At 36.6% G+C, this 16,861-nt stretch overlaps 1 protein-coding gene across 3 annotated transcripts in view; it reads right to left on the bottom strand.

The window, feature by feature from the left end:
- Positions 1-14,558, bottom strand: part of LOC124596207 (protein N-terminal asparagine amidohydrolase-like) — a 147,525-nt gene extending 132,967 nt beyond the window's left edge. The window contains exon 1 of one of the 3 annotated variants that reach the window (XM_047135258.1): positions 14,445-14,558. The gene's annotated coding sequence lies outside the window, so the exon portion shown is untranslated. The other 2 variants (XM_047135256.1, XM_047135257.1) reach the window with 2 other exon arrangements.
- Between the last annotated feature and the right edge of the window lie 2,303 nt (positions 14,559-16,861).

The following is a 16,861-nucleotide window of genomic DNA, read 5'->3' as shown; positions in this document are numbered from 1 at the left end:
AAGATGAAGTAAATATTCCAGAATTCGAATTGAGAACAGCTGCCAAAATGAGTAACAAAGAAGTAAATATCCTCAGAGTAGTGAAGCAACTTAAATCACTTAACAAGGCAAGTCTTCTGGTCCAGACTGTATACCAATCAGGTTCCTTTCGGAGTATGCTGATGCATTAGCTCCATACTTAACAATTATATACAACTCGATGAAAGATCCATACCCAAAGACTGGAAAGTTGCACAGGACATTCCATTCAAGAAAGGTTGTAGGAGTAATCTATGAAATTACAGGCTTGTATCATTAATGTCAATATGGAGCAGGATTTTGGAACACATGTTGTGTTCGAACATTATGAATTACCTCGAAGAAAATGGTCTATTGACACGCAGTCAACATGAGTTAGAAAACAGCATTTCTGTAAAACACAACTAGCTCTTTATTCACATGAAGTGTCGAGTGCTATTGACAAGGGATTTCAGATCGAGTCAGTATTTCTGGATTTCCGGAAGGCTTTTGATATTGTACCACACAAGTGGCGCATAGTGAAATTGCGTGCTTATGGAATATCGTCTCAGTTGTGTGACTGGATTTATGATTTCCTGTCAGAGAGGTCACAGTTCATAGTAATTGATGGAAAGTCAGTGATTTCTGGCATTCCCCAAGGGGTGTTATAGGCCCTTTGCTGCTCCTTATCTATATAAATGATTTGGCGACAATCTGACCAGCCGTCTTCGGTTGTTTGCAGATGACACTGTCATTTATTGACTAATAAAGTCATCAGAAGATCAAAACAAACTGCAAAACGATTTAGAAAAGATAAATGAATGGTGCGAAGAGTGGCAGTTGACCCTAAATAACAAAATGTGTGAGGTCATCCACAGAGTGCTAAAAGGAACTCATTAAACTTCAGTTACACAATACATCAGTCTAATCTAAAAGCCATAAATTCAACTAAATACCTAGGTATTACAATTACGAACAACTTAAATTGGAAGGAACACACAGAAAAAGTTGTGGGGAAGGCTAATGAAAGACTGTATTTTATTGGTACGGCACTTAGAAAATGTAACAGACCTACTAAGGAGACTGCCTACACTACGCTTGTCCGTCCTCTTTTAGAATACTGCTGCGTGGTGTGGGATCCTAACCAGATAGGACTGACGGAGTACATCGAAAAATTTCAAAGAAAGACAGCATGTTTTGTATTATCACGAAATATGGGAGAGAATGTCACAGAAACAATACTGGATTTGGGCTGAACATCATTAAAAGAAACGCGTTTTTCGCTGCGACAGAATCTTCTCACAAAATTCCAATCACCAACTTTCCCTTCCGAATACGAAAATATTTTGTTGACACTGACCTACATACGGAGGAACGATCACCACTATAAAATTAGGGAAATCAGAGCTCATACGGAAATATATAGGTGTTCATTCTTTCCGCGTGCTATACGAGATTGGAATAACAACCCTCTGTGAGGTATGTAAATGTGATTTGCAGAGTATCCATGTAGATGTAGATGAATAAATATGGAGTGGAATAAATATGGAGTGGAGCGAAAATTATTTTTTTCTCAAATGACAATATGATCATTGAACACATTTGACAACCTGGCTCGTAGTGTCTTATGTGTGGGCCACTCCTTCTGGTTACAGTGCCTATCTCATACTTGTCTGTCCCACATGAAAAGAAAGCATGTATATTATCCAGTTGTGCTCCTAGTATTAGGTGTTTCGTGTATGATAAATGTATTAAAAGTGCATAACTATGTTTCATTTTGATAGTATATTAATTCTGTAAATAATAGCAGTTCCAGTTTACTGTAATGTATTCGCATATCTTGACAGTCTCCTGATCAATGATCAGAGAAGTGAGTATTACATTCAAATGCTCTAGATTTTTTATATTATTCTTTCTGACATGTTCCACTTCCATGAGTATCTTCTCATTTTTGGGTCTATGGAATGAAAACTGAATCTAATCTAAATCTCCGACAGTATTCACATGCAATTGGCAAACCTCAAAAGTCTTTATTTCTATCTCCCTAAACTTTAATTGCACTTCCAAATTTCTCCTTGGTTTCTTTTACTGCTTGCTCATGGTACACACTGAATAACATTAGGGACTGCCTACAGCCCCACCCCACTTGTTTCTCCACCACTGCAGCCTTCCGCACCCTTCAACTCCTATAACTTCAGTCTGTTTTCTGTACAAGTTCTAAATAACATTTCACCATCTACATTTTATCCTCACTGTCTTCAATATTCTGAAGAATGTAATCCAGACAACATTGTCAAATCTTTCCCTAAAATATACAAATGTTGTAAATGTAGATCTGCCTTTCTTCAACTTATCTTCCAGGTCCAGTCGTAGATTTGGCACTGCCTCAGAGATTTGCACATTTCTCTGCAACTCAATCTGATATTCCCCAAGGTTGGCTTCTATCATTCTATCAATTTCCCTATTCATCTCTCAAAGCTATCCATTTGTCTTCTGTTGTATTCCTTTCCCCTGTTTCAGTCCAACACTGCCTGATGATCACTTTGAAATTCTCAAGAACCACTGGTTCCTTCAATTTAGTCAGGACCAATCTCAATTTCATTGATTTTGTACATTTCTGCAATTTCTCCAGTTTTAAAACAAAAAATTATGGTCAGAATCCATATCCGTACCTGGAAATGTCTTATAGTTTAAAATCTGGTTTCAAAATCTGTCTCAACTTTACATTATCAAGCTGAAACTTTCCAGTGTCCTCAGGTCTCTTTCCTACACACATTATTCTTTCATGATTCTTAAAACATGTATTAGTAATGATTAAATTAGCCTGTGTGCAAATTTTATCTGACAGCTATCTCTTTCATTCCTTTCCTCCACTGCATGTCTCCTACTATTTTTCCTCCTTCTTCTTCTCCTATCATCAAATTTCTACCACCCATCATGATTAATTTTTTTCTCCTTAATTGGCAGCATAATTTCCTTTACTTCATCATACATACTTTCAACATCATCTTCAGCTGCGGAGCTAGTTGACACATACACTTGTATTAATGTGGCAGGTGTTGGCTTTATGTCTATCTTAGATACTACAATGCATTCAGTATGCTGTTCATAGTAGCTTGACCACATTCCTATTTCCTTATTCATTATTAACCCTAATCAGGTATTAACACAATTTGCTTTTTTCTTGATAAACCTGTACTGACATGCTCATAAGTCCTGTCCTTCCTGCTAATGCACTTCACTGACTCAAACTACATAAACTGCAACCTATCTATTTCCTGTATTCCATTTATGCTAGCAGCCTCTCAAGTTGCCAAAAGTACCAAATGCACTTTACTTTGCCTATATCTGTCAAAATGTCTTAAAATCGACAAAACTGATATTACAATCACTTACATTACAGAAAAAGTGTGTGTTTTAATCTATCAGAAGTACTCATTGTGGTGTCACTTCTGTTAAGGTGCAAAAATTGTGATTACATTGGAAAAAATGTCACACCTGAAGTTGGTTAGCTGGGAGCATCTTGTAGACTGGGCCACTTAACAAATAACACTCAATGAACTTATAGACAACTGGCAGTGTTTTGTGTACAGTAATATATCGGTATGTGTATAAATATTACGTAAAACAGCAGCTTTCCCAAAGTAGTTGCTTTCCTGATAGAAATACAGCAATATAGTTAAGTAAGTTAATACACATCATCATCAATAGGAGCGGATTAACACTAGTTGTAACTGGTTGTTAATATACGTCTCAGAAACACAACTGATGCTTCTGTCAGTCAGTGTACGCTATGAATTGCTTGTTTCCACATCCCTGAATGCTATCCTTCATGATGAGATTTATAGAACACAATGTGTGAATTAATGCACTGACAACTTTTAATGGTGGCTTTATATTATTATTTATTATTATTGGGTTTTGAAATTAGTATTTAATTTTATATTATTTTGGCTTTTAAAATGCTTGAACTCAAATGCAAGGCTGAATCAAATTAAGATTCTCTTTGGCTAAATGAGTCGTCAATTAAAGTAAGAAAATTAAGTACTTGAAAAATTATGTAAAACTATTTTTAAATATTGAAATTTTAATGCACTTTGCCAGATATCAATGATTGATATTTTTCGTAGCTAGACTCCTCTACCGGGATTGTCTGTTGGCGAGTATAATTTTGGGACGTGATTTACGACTAAAAGTTATCGGACTTCGTTTCGTGAAAAGTTGAAGTTTAGATGCAGGTTCTATTCTGACAGCAAACCAGATGTACTACACTGATTGGTGCCGTTAATATGTGATCATTCACTTACAGACATCCCCACACAAAGTAAGCCACATTTAATCATCAAATTCATGAAAAGAAAAAAGTTGAGGAAAAAAGGTATGATTAGTCTTAATAACAAACACAGCGAAAATAAATAGTTATTATTATGCAAAATGAGCACAAATAACAAAATCTCTGCATAATATAGACCAAGCAATATATTTTATAACCGTACCAGACAATGGCTGAAAAGGAAGAGAGAGAGAACAAAAAAGTTGTGAGTCCTTGTTCACTTAAATTACATAGATAATCCAATTACAGAGATATTAACTTCATTGTAATCACAGTGTCTACTGCCAGCGATAAAATCATCTCTGCGCTACTGCGGGAAAACACGTCGCAAAATCCATTAACACTTGGGGAAACATTACAAACTGTCTTCCCAGTTCATTTAATTTTATGAAATGCTGTTATATAGGCTACCGATATCATTTTGTGTCCTAATCCAAAAAGTAAATAATCCTTCCTACGAGGCTCTAAGGTTGCACAGATTGTTATCAACACCATCAAACATACTTCACAACTTACTTGATGTGTTTTAAATTTAGTATATCTGACATCCATAGCATTAACCTCTGCCTGTGTCGTTAATTATCTTAGTCCTCCATCTATAAGCAGTTTTAACTGTAAAGGTATTTTTGGTTTGTGTACTTATAACGTTTGTCAATACAAAAGAATAGAAGACAGGGAAAAATAAGAAAAAACTTTACTAACTGTCTTTGGCCGTTGCAAAGAGATCAAAGATCATTACAGAATGCCATGAAGACCTTGTGTGACTTAGGGTAAGTAACAGAGAAAACATGCTGTCAGTCCCTGACCACTTGGCAGTAGTTGCAATGAACAAGCTGATACACTGGTAAGGACAGGAGTGGTGACACCAAACCTGTCTTAACCATCACTATGATAGTACAGTAAAATCAAAAGTGAGTAGACAGATCAGGAGGCAGCATGCAGAATATTGGACTAAGAAGTTCTGCAATCATGAACATGGGGAATATTGGACTAGGAAGTTCTGCAATCATGAGCTTGAGACAGGCTAAACTCATTGTAGTATCAATGACTGACCAAGGGAACTTCAGGAAACATCTGCACACAGTGGGTATAGAGAAGGTTGTCCCTAAGAGTAGACTATGTAGCAAAGGGGATGAAACCGGATCACATTTAGTGTTTCAATTTGAAGCACTGGGGGCCAAAATATTTGAGTCATCAGTACCCGAAGAAACTGTGTTGTCTCATAACAAACTACAACTCTGTAAGGGTCCTGGCGGCATAGTCTATATCAATTCAGGCAGGCTAAGAAAAAATATTACCTTCATAGTCTTGGATGTTATTGAACATAGCATATGTTAAAGTGAAGGACTAAGTAAGGAACAGTTATTTTTTTGTTTTCTCCAAAAAAATTTCTGCTCCGAGATACAGCCCTCCAAAGTTGACACTGCGCATACCATTTTGAAGATGTGAATTTTGGAAAATTTTTTTAAATGATGTATATGTGTTCCACTGCTTCAGTATCTTCCTTTGATATAGGGTAACGCCTTCCTGTTGAACCAATAGGTATGGTAGCACTTACAGTCTTCAAAACACTGTGAGCAATGATGGCTGGAAACCTACATCCAGCAGCTGGTCCATGTGCTAGCATAAAGTTCACTACAATTTTGTTTAACTCATAGCTAGTGTCTATAATCTCTTTAATCCACCAGTCACGGTCATACGCCAATGCCACCTAGAAACAAAGCCTACACACACAATTCTGTGGGAGCTGTGACGTCAGCGTTCTGCGGCTGAGCAGTGCTATCTGTGGTTGAAGCGGTGTTTGGAAACGTGGTCACAGCATGGGTTTGTTTTTGTAGCAGTATTTGAAAGCATGGCTTTGTTTTCATAACATTTGTGGCAGAAATCTTGTTCTCACTGTTATATACGATTCAGAGTGTTATTGAGCATCTGCTCAAAATGCCACACAAGTGCTGTATTCCCTATTGTAGGGGAAGCTAAGACAACGGTCCAAAAGTTAGCGTCTTTTCATTCCCGTCTGATGAAGCCTTAAGATTGAAATGGATCGCTGCAGTTCATAGGAAAAACTGGGAACCCAGTAAACAGTCCATTGTAAGTATCTGTAATTTAACTTTATTTCTATATGGTTACTCTTTTTAATACTGTTATGTTACAGAACTGAAAATTCAAATCAATAGCCTGACTATAATGAAGCATAATACTTTTAAGCTCACTTTATGCAGTCCTCAGTTAGATTTCATTTGTCAGTTTACATTCTGCCTTTACGTTAACAGTAAAATATATGCTTCTTTTCAGATATGTGAACTGCATTTCAATGCAGACGACATTGAGAAAATTACCAGTGCTTACGACCCAAAAACTGGCAAACTCCTTACAGCACCTTTGGACCGTCTACGTTTAAAGAAATGTTTGTGAAAATTTATCGTAAAGAATACTTGTAATCAGTTTACAGATTAATGTACAGGTTCCTTAATTTTCTTACAATATTGTTAGATATGTAACACAGACAAGTACACCATGAAAAATTGCTATATGAATCTAATGTTTTTATCTCTATCTATTTGCAGATACTGTACCATCAAAGTTGCCAGGATGCCCTACGTATTTATCTTCAAAACAAGCACCAGCTCGAGAAGATCCAGAGAGTCGTCGTGAACGTTTGGAGAACCAAGCACTTGAGAAAGTCATTGAGCAGAGTGTGGAATCACACACAAAAATGGTGGAGAAGATTTCATTTGCTAGGTTAGAAGAGTTTAAATCAAAATTATCTGATTGTGAAAAGCACAGTGACTGGGTCACAGTAACCAAATCAAACAATTTGTGTCTTGTGTTGTTAAAGGATGTTCCTTATCTTTTTTTAAGTGTTGTGTGTCATGTCGTTATAAATAGTGATTTAGTGTTAAGTGGATTTGTGAAGGAAGCTGAGCTAAAGTGTGCTGGTAAGATTAAATTACCAAAGCAAGTAAGTGATACTGATAGAGTTAGTAATATTTTGAAAGAGTTGTATGTGATGTTTTATATAAATGAGGCTCCAGTTGAGGCAAGTTTGTCTTGCATTGAAGACATTTTGGACAACCTGTTAGAAAAATTACCAGAAAGTGAACATAAAATTAAATTTTTGAAGGAAAAAGTTTCATTTCTAAGATTTAAAAGTCCAACACAGATTAGGTACGGGAGTGATTAAATGATTTTATGGTCATTAGTTTAGTCTATCAGTCCACACGCATATAGGTTTTTGAGAACTGCTAGTAATTTTTCCATTCCAAGTCCCAGTACTTTGTCAAAACTTTGCAGTAAACTTCCAACTAACCCAATCATTGAGCATCAGAGTGAGCAGTTTCTCAATTACATATCACAAAAAGTTGATGCTTTATCTGTGAATGACAAAACTGTCTTCCTGTTGATGGATGAGAGTCATTTAAAGTCACAACTTGACTATAAAGGTGGCAATGTTGTAGGTGGTGCTTTTAACTCAGATGTGTTTTTGTGTGCAACTAGTGCTTATGTTTTTATGATCCAGAGTATGGATTCAGTGTACAAAGATGTGGTGCATATTCTCCCAGTTCGCACAATTCAAGGTGATGTTCTGTTCTCAGTTATTAAACAATTAATTATTAAACTAGAAGCAGTGGGATTTCAGGTAGTAGGAGTAGTTGCTGACAATAATGCTATTAATAAGAAAGCTATTTCACAATTTTCTCCCCCCCCCCCCCCCCCCTAGTGTACAGATAAAATATGTTCATCCTGCGCAGACTTCTGCAGACCGCTCACTTTACTATTTTGTGGATACAGTACATATTTTAAAATGTATACGGAACAACTGGTTTAACGAAAAGCACCAAATTATGTGCTTTCCTTCTTTTAGTGACAGCTTGAAGGGAGGTCTAGCTTCTGTTATAGCACTGAAGGAACTACATTTACCAGAAAAAGGTGAACCGTTGCAGTATGGCAGAACTTTAACACTTAAGTCATTATATCCAAATTCTTTTGAATGGCAAAATGTGAAATTAGCACTGCGTATTTTTAATAACATGACAGTTGTTGCACCTGCGACCGTAGCAGTCGCTCGGCTCCAGACTGTAGCGCCTAGAACCGCTCGGCCACACCGGCCGGCAAGGGTAAAAGGCTAAGGAATGTTTACCAAGAACCGATTACTCTCAATTCAAAACATACTCATGACTTTTTGAGAAACTTTCTCTCATGGTTGTGTTCATGGGAAGATTGCAATGGAGGAAGGAAATTGACCAGAGAAACACACTTTGCTCTCAAACATACTACTGCAGCCTTGATTGATTTTAGTGAATACTGGCTGTGTGAGAAAAAGAGAACATATTTGCTCCTTGGGAAAATACAGACAGTTTGGGGGGACTGGTTTGGGAAATACCGCCAACTTAATGGGGGAAATTACCATGTATTGCTAACGCTGGTATTTGAAACAGAAGGAAAATTAAGGGCCCAGAGTATGTTTTCTCTTGTATTAAAGTCCAAAGTGTTTGGTGATATTGGTGTAAGGCCTATTGATGTTGATGCTGCTGGTTGTAGAATCCCAGACTTTCCAGATATCGATAACCCAGAGCTATTAAATGTAGTAGTTGATGATAATGATGCTGATGAAATAGAGGAAAACACTTGGCCATTGCTCCATTATATATCAGGTTATCGCTCACACCAAGTGCTTCAAAAAATAAATTGTCCATATTGTAAAGAGTTTGTAACATCCGAAGAAACAAGACAAGCAGATGATTTGATAGTGGCAAATGATAGAGGAGGTTTAACATACCCAAGCAGTGATGTAGTCACATGTGTTTCTTATGTATACTTAACACAACAAAAAATTCTTAAAGAAAAGGAAAGTTTCTTCCTGCAACAAGTAAATCAAAGAAATGTGTTTGTGAAAAAAGCCGCCGTTAATGTGCCAAAAGACTTATTTCTTGGTTTCCATTGTTTAAAAGGTCACACTCTTGAATCGATCATAAATTGTATATTGACTTGCAGTGCAAATATTTTATTAAACAACTTTGTAAAATGAATAAATGATGTGAGTGTGACAAAAAAATGTAAGTGTTTATAAAAGAATGAAAAAGTCTTGACATCTGACTCCTTGTCACAACAAATTGGGAAATAAATGTTTTCTGGAAATTTGTTGTTTCTCTCAATACTTGTCAAATATTTTGTGGATCTCCCCCTGCGCATATGTGTGTTTGTGTGTGTGTGTGTGTGTGTGTGTGTGTGTGTGTGTGCAGTTACAGTTTTTACAATCAAAATTTTCTTATTAAAGTGAAGCTTGTTAAGTATCATATGTCCCATTTTCAAAAGTTAAAAAATGAAAAAAGTTCGATAAATGGTTTACATTATTTGTGGTGAATTTTGAAGGTCCTAGTGCAGTTTTATTCACAGTCAAGGAAAACCATTATTACTTATGTAGTCTAAACTATCATGTGGAAAGTTATCTAATTATAAAATCGAATATGCAGCAAGGTAATGCTGTAAGTGCTTAAAATTTTACGTCGCCTAAAAAGTAGGTAGTGGTGACTGAAAAAATAGGATAAATGGTTTATAATATTTGTAGACAAATTTTGAAGGTCCTAGTGTATTTTTTTCATGTTCAAGGAAAATCATTATTCCTTAGGTAGTCAAAATATTGCATTGGTTACCTAATTGTAAGATCTAATCAGCAGCAAGGTGACGCTATAAGTGCTTAAAATCCTAAAAGGTAGGTAGTGGTGACTACATAAACTGCCTTTGAAGACACAGGATCCAACATTTATATAAATCTTTTTCACTCAATCGTGTTAAGCCACAATTTCTCTTTACAAACTAGGCGATACAGTATGCAGTACTCCCTTAATTGCAGGTTTCATTGTTTTCGTTGCTTTTATCGTTAGTTAAACAGCGAATGTGCATTCCCTTGTGCTACTTCACTGCTAGTTTCTGAACTCTGCCGCAGAGCCATGACGTCACAGCAGGTGTTGTGAAGCTTTGTTTCTAGGTGGCGTTGCATACACACACGCCACAAATATTCCCTTCTCAAGTTGTGAATCTGAATATTATCCTGCTGTTTCTGACATGTTGGCCGAACAAACAAAATTTCTTCTTCCTTGCTATTTAAAGTGCATGCAATATCAATTCACCCGTCACCTCGAGTCCAAAAATGTGTCTTCCGAATTCCTTTCATAGGAGTAGTTTGTTTGGACCATTCTTCTTTTCTCTGCTCATGGAATTCTTCGATTTCCTCTTTGGACAAAAGAATGAAGGCTGTGGATGTGTAATATTTCACGACTCTTATCAAAATCTCAGTATTCTGAATCACAGCTGTATTTGGTCAGGAAAGATTATGTTTTATAGCACTGTGCTTCAGCAGGCCTCCCACACCATCACAAGGCACCTTCCCGTGACCAGTAGCACCGTTTACCCAGTCAGTTAGCACAAGCGACTTACTCAAACCAAACAGCTGGTAATGTTTTTAAAATGAGCAGGAGCACCATCAGAAATAATGATTATCTTCTCTGCCCCTGTTTGCAGTTGAAGAATTTTGCACATTGCTAGTAAAGCATGTGCTGAATCATCACTTATAACTGCATAACGTGTGGTCTTGTTTTGAATATGTGTCACTCCTGTAAAAAATTGAAACCTAGTCATTACTCCAATGATACCCTTGTACTTCTTGTGGGAGAGTTACAGACCAGTTCTCAGCAAAATCACAGTGAAGCACTTTACATAGTTCTTCAGCCTGTACACATGCTTTCACTTCTGCAATGTGTTCTTCTTGTAAATTCTTCCGATGTTGGTGTGTTACTGCTTCCACTGACCATTTACCAAGTTTATCAATGAAACTGTCAAAGGCACCAGTATTCTTAAATTAGTTTATTTTCCTCCTATGTCGCATTCATGTAATTTTTGCAGAGTTATCTGCAACATCTTCCAGGCCAAGTGTCTGTAAAGACAGTCCTCCCTTTCCAGGGCAGTCACCACATTCTTGAAACAAAACAAGTCTCTTGCTTTACATCACAGACTACCAATGACTTCACACAACCAACCAAGGCGCCATATATCATGTGTTCCAGTAAGTTCTTCAAAGTTACTACACCAACTTCAAACTTCACGCAGCACACACATAAACAGACATCTCTAGGTGGGTGTGGAACAACCCACTTAGTCGTAGTGCATATTATTTCGATCTTCCAATATGTGAAGTAGTATAGTTGCTCTTATAAATTGCAAAAGTTTCTTTAATACTGCGAGTTATCTCTTCACTTTCACAACTTTTTGACCTTCAACTATTAAAGTTATAGTGTCGTTTTTGTTGGCACTCTGGCAAGAACAGTCCCATTTACCTTCCAGATAAAATGACTGCACTATTTGAACTTGAACTGCTTCTACAGTATGACCATAATAGCTGAATTGATATTTGTGAAAAATCCCTGGCAAGAGGTGCAAGAGTGCCCAGGTTCACTTTCTTCTGAAGACAGAATTTCTGCTTTGAAGAGTGTTTGCTGTATTGCAATCATCCATAGCTTTAGTAATTTCTATGTGCTTTCTTGATGCTTATGAGTCAACTTCACTGGCCACGGTATCTAACAGGAGTAACACCTACCTCTGTAGGTGACTGGTTCATGGTATTTAATTCTTCCTCTATTGATGCAAAATCTTCACCATCTGCACCATGGGAGGCTTCACCTTGTTCAGATACTATCATTGTTGTTATTCTGTCAAAACAATTAGAACACAAACAGTCATCACTGGAAACATCTTCACTTTGAAACAATCTTCAAATGAGAACACTTTTTCCCAACCTGAAAAAAGTCTGTTTTTTTTTCTTTTTTTTCTTTTGTCTAATATATCACTCTTTTATGGATATGCAAATAGTAAGCACATTTCACTCTCCTGTGGCCCAAGTCAGAAGATATTTCAAACAGTTATTTTCACAAAACACACTACAACTGTGTCAACTGGCAAATTCCTCACAAAAACACAGAACTCTGGCATATTCCTCACGAAAATACAGAACTCATTGGATAGTCTCAGATGTCTTTGACACCTCATCAGTAAACAAATTAGCACTGAACACCTACAATACAGAAACATACAATGAACAACCATGACAAAGAAACTGACAAGAAACTACAAAAACGTGTAAGAAATATCTGCAACAATGAAAGTGATAAGAAATAACTGCAACAAAGACAATAGAAATAAACATTGCAACAAAGAAATTAGTAAGAAACAAATTCAACTAAGACAAACATTATCCTTTAAGTTAAAAATATTATCTAAATTATAAAAAAGAATTCAAACGGCGACAGCAGAAGAACTTTGACAGATATGTCAAAATGGATGATACCATTGCAATCATAAAGCAATTATCTTTCAAATAAAAAAAACTCGAACAAAACATCTAGAACTGTTACAGAGATACAGCATTTTAAAAAATTGTCCGAAATTAACATCTTCAAAATGGTGTTCACAGTGTCATCTTTGGAGGCCTGTATCTCAGGGCAGGAATTTTTTTGAGAAAACAAAAAAAAAAAACATGTTTCTTACTTACTCCTGAATTTTAACATATGCTAAATTCAATAACATCTGAGACTATGAAGGTAACTCCCTTGCCCGAAGTGATACCATTTATGCCTGGGTGACTTGACTAGTATGGCAGGGAGAGAATTGGAACAATAAACTCAGTTTCAGTGTGGGCAATGACCACTGCTGCTTTAACCACCTGCATAAACCAAATCAAATACAAAAATTCTTTGAAATTTTCAAGGTGGGGGGGGGGGGGGGGGGGAATAAAATACAGGGACAGAAAGGTTATTTCCAACTTGTATGGAAACCATAAGTCAAAAGCCATCAAAGAAAAGTCATAACAGAGAAGGGCACGAGACAGGGTTGTACCCTATCACCATTGTTATTCAATTTGTATATTGAGCAAACTGCAAAGGAAATAAAAGGAAAATATGGAGCAGGAATTAGAGTCCAGGAGGAAGAAATAAAAACTTTGAGGTTTGCCAGTGAAACTGTAATTTTGTCAGATACGACTAAGGACTGGAACAGCAGCTGAACAGAACTGGTAGTGCCTTGAAAAGAGTTATTAAATGAACATCAAGAACAGTAAATCAAGGATAATAGAACATATGTGAATTAAATCGGGTATACTGAGGTAATTATATTACGAAATGAGACTCTAACAGTGGTAGACGAGTTCTGATATTTGGGCAGCAAAATAATTTATGATGGCCAAAATAGCAGGGATGCAAATTGCAGACTGGCTATAGCAATAAGTGCGTTCTCAAAAATGAAGAATTTGTTAACATGTATTACAAATTTAAGTGTTATAAAGTCTTTTCTGAAGGTACTTGTCTGGAGTGTAGCCTTGTACAGAAGTGAAATGTGTACAATGGGTAACTCAGACAAGGAAGGATTAGAAGATTCTGAAAGTGGGTGCTTCAGAAGAATGCTGAAGATTTGACATGAAGGGAATAGAAGCTTTTGAAATGTGGTGCTTCTGAAGAATGCTATGGAGATACTGAATCAAATTACTGATATTGGAAATAAGCGGGGGGGGGGGGGGGGGGGGAGAAGAGAGGGGGGGCGGATGGATGTAAAACTTTTAGATGAAGACCCATGGTTGAATAGAGTAAGCAGGTTCAAATGGATGCAGGTTGCAGTAGTTATGTGGAAATGATGAGGCTTGCACAGTATAAACTAGTACCGAGAGGTGCCTCAAGCCGGCCTTCGAACTTATGAGAACAACATCTATAGTACAGATTGTACATCACAACCTCAAAACAGTGCTTAATATTAAATGCAATACCTTTATTCGCGAACAATAGTTATAGGTTTTTCACCAGCACGGCAAACGACTGAAATATGTACACTTTCAACAAAACATTCACTGTTATCTCCTACCTTTCACAACGCGACACAAGTTTGTTTACACACAAACGAACATGTGCGTCAATTATCGATCTGTCGATCTTACGTTATCGACACTCATGTTGGTATGGTATTATAAAATCGTAGTTGACGATTCTCCGCCGGGGATGCGGTGAAAAGGCGACACAATGTTATGCAGTTAACCATTCTAAAGCTTTACATTAGCTACTGAAACGTGTATTACCATTACGAATCCACATTGTTTCATCACTTGTGTCTCAACTACATTTTCAGTTTTCAACGTTATCTGGTCTCTCACGAGAAGAGCCGAAGTCTTACGAAAGAGCGGACAACCAGGGGTTGTTCTTTGGTATTCAAGAGTAGCTTCACATATCTGTAAAAATGAAGTACTAACAAAATGTCAGTTTGGTTTCCAGAAAGGTTTTTCAACAGAAAATGCCATATATGCTTTCACCAGTCAAATTTTGAATGATCTGAATAACCGAACACCACCCATTGGGATTTTTTGTGATCTCTCAAAGGCTTTTGATTGTGTAAATCATGAAATTCTGCTAGACAAGCTCAAGTATTGTGGCATGAGTGGGACAGTGCACAAATGGTTTAATTCGTACCTAACTGGAAGAGTGCAGAAAGTTGAAATAAGTAGTTCTCGTAACATGCAAAGATCAGCACATTCCTCAAACTGGGGAACTATCAAGAATGGGGTTCCACAAGGGTCAGTCTTGGGTCCTTTGTTGTTCTTATTATATATTAATGACTTGCCATTCTATATTCATGAAGAGGCAAAGTTAGTTCTCTTTGCTGATGATACAAGTATAGTAATCACACCTGAGAAACAAGAATTAACTGATGAAATTGTCAATACTGTCTTTCAGAAAATTACTAAGTGGTTCCTTGTAAATGGACTCTCACTGAATTTTGATAAGACACAGTACATACAGTTCCGTACAGTGAATGGTATGACGCCATTAATAAATATAGACCTTAATCAGAAGCATATAGCTAAGGTAGAATATTCCAAATTTTTAGGTATGTCCATTGATGAGAGATTAAATTGGAAGAAACACATTGATGATCTGCTGAAACGTTTGAGTTCAGCTACTTATGCAATAAGGGTCATTGCAAATTTTGGTGATAAACATCTTAGTAAATTAGCTTACTACGCCTATTTTCACTCATTGCTTTCATATGGCATCATATTTTGGGGTAATTCATCACTGAGGAGTAAAGTATTTATTGCACAAAAGCGTGTAATCAGAATAATAGCTGGAGTCCACCCAAGATCATCCTGCAGACATTTATTTAAGGATCTAGGGATATTCACAGTAGCTTCTCAGTATATATACTCTCTTATGAAATTTGTTATTAACAACCAAACCCAATTCAAAAGTAATAGCAGTGTGCATAACTACAATACTAGGAGAAAGGACGATCTTCACTATTCAAGATTAAATCTAACTTTGGCACAGAAAGGGGTGAATTATACCGGCACTAAAGTCTTTGGTCACTTACCAAATAGTATCAAAAGTCTGACAGATAACCAACAAGTATTTAAGAAGAAATTAAAAGAATTTCTGAATGACAACTCCTTCTACTCCATAGAGGAATTTTTAGATATAAATTAAGAAAAAAAAAATATTGAAAAAAAATAAAAAAATAAAAATAAAAAATAAAGAAAAACAAAAAAACACAAAAAATAAAGTTGTTATATTAACTTAAGTATGTTGTTAAATTAACCTAATTATGTCATGTATTGGAAAATTCGACTCGTTCCACATCATTACGAAATATCGTATTCATGATCCATGGAACTAGTATTAATCTAATCTAATCTAATCTGGTTTGATGTCTGATGTTCAGAATGTAAGAAACGTGATTTGTCGATCGCGTCAGAAGAGATCAAATTTGATTTTTTCTATAAGTTCAGTCATTGGAGGAAACAGACTGGAAGAAACATTTTGTCCTTTAGTGTGCGTCGTATTATGCTTCAGATACGTTACGAGACTTTTTTGCCATCATGCAGAACATTATGTATTTGCAAGTAACACCACAGTCTAACACGTTACACCACATGAAAAGGCAAGGGAGTAACAAGATACAAGATGTCAGCACTTAAGTAACCTTGACTGCAGATAGGAGCTGCAAAGTCAAATATTTGACTAATCATGCGGGCCATCTGAATGTTATAAGTCATTTGGTCATAACGAAGATGATATCAGTGTAGAAAGGCAGGTTGACGAGATCAACATTAGAAATAACACCGGTATGCTGTTATACAACCCCCAAAATACTAGCAGTCAAAGGGATTCATTCCTGAGAAAAGGAGACTTCGTGTTCATTATTATGAGTACTAAAGGCGAAACCCAGTAAAACAAAAATATGGTACGGCAGTGACTATTTGCATCGATGGAACCTATGGTCATGATTTTGAAATTTGATTATTGCATTTGACGACATGACCCTAGGTTTTTCGGGTCTAGTGCAGCAGGGGATACAACCCATCGGCTTTGGACAAGGACGTCACAAGCCGCCAGAGAGCAGTTTACCATTTTCGCTTTTGCTGTTATGCTTCAGTTTAGTTTTTTTACTGATTGCTTAATAAAGTGGATCTGTTTATTCTATCTCGTGAGATTTTTTTTT

Source organism: Schistocerca americana, chromosome 2 (genome assembly GCF_021461395.2).
Source record: "Schistocerca americana isolate TAMUIC-IGC-003095 chromosome 2, iqSchAmer2.1, whole genome shotgun sequence".
Taxonomy (NCBI): Eukaryota; Metazoa; Arthropoda; class Insecta; order Orthoptera; family Acrididae; genus Schistocerca; species Schistocerca americana.
Note: the sequence above shows the minus strand (reverse complement) of the source record. Positions and strands in the feature narration are given on the sequence as shown.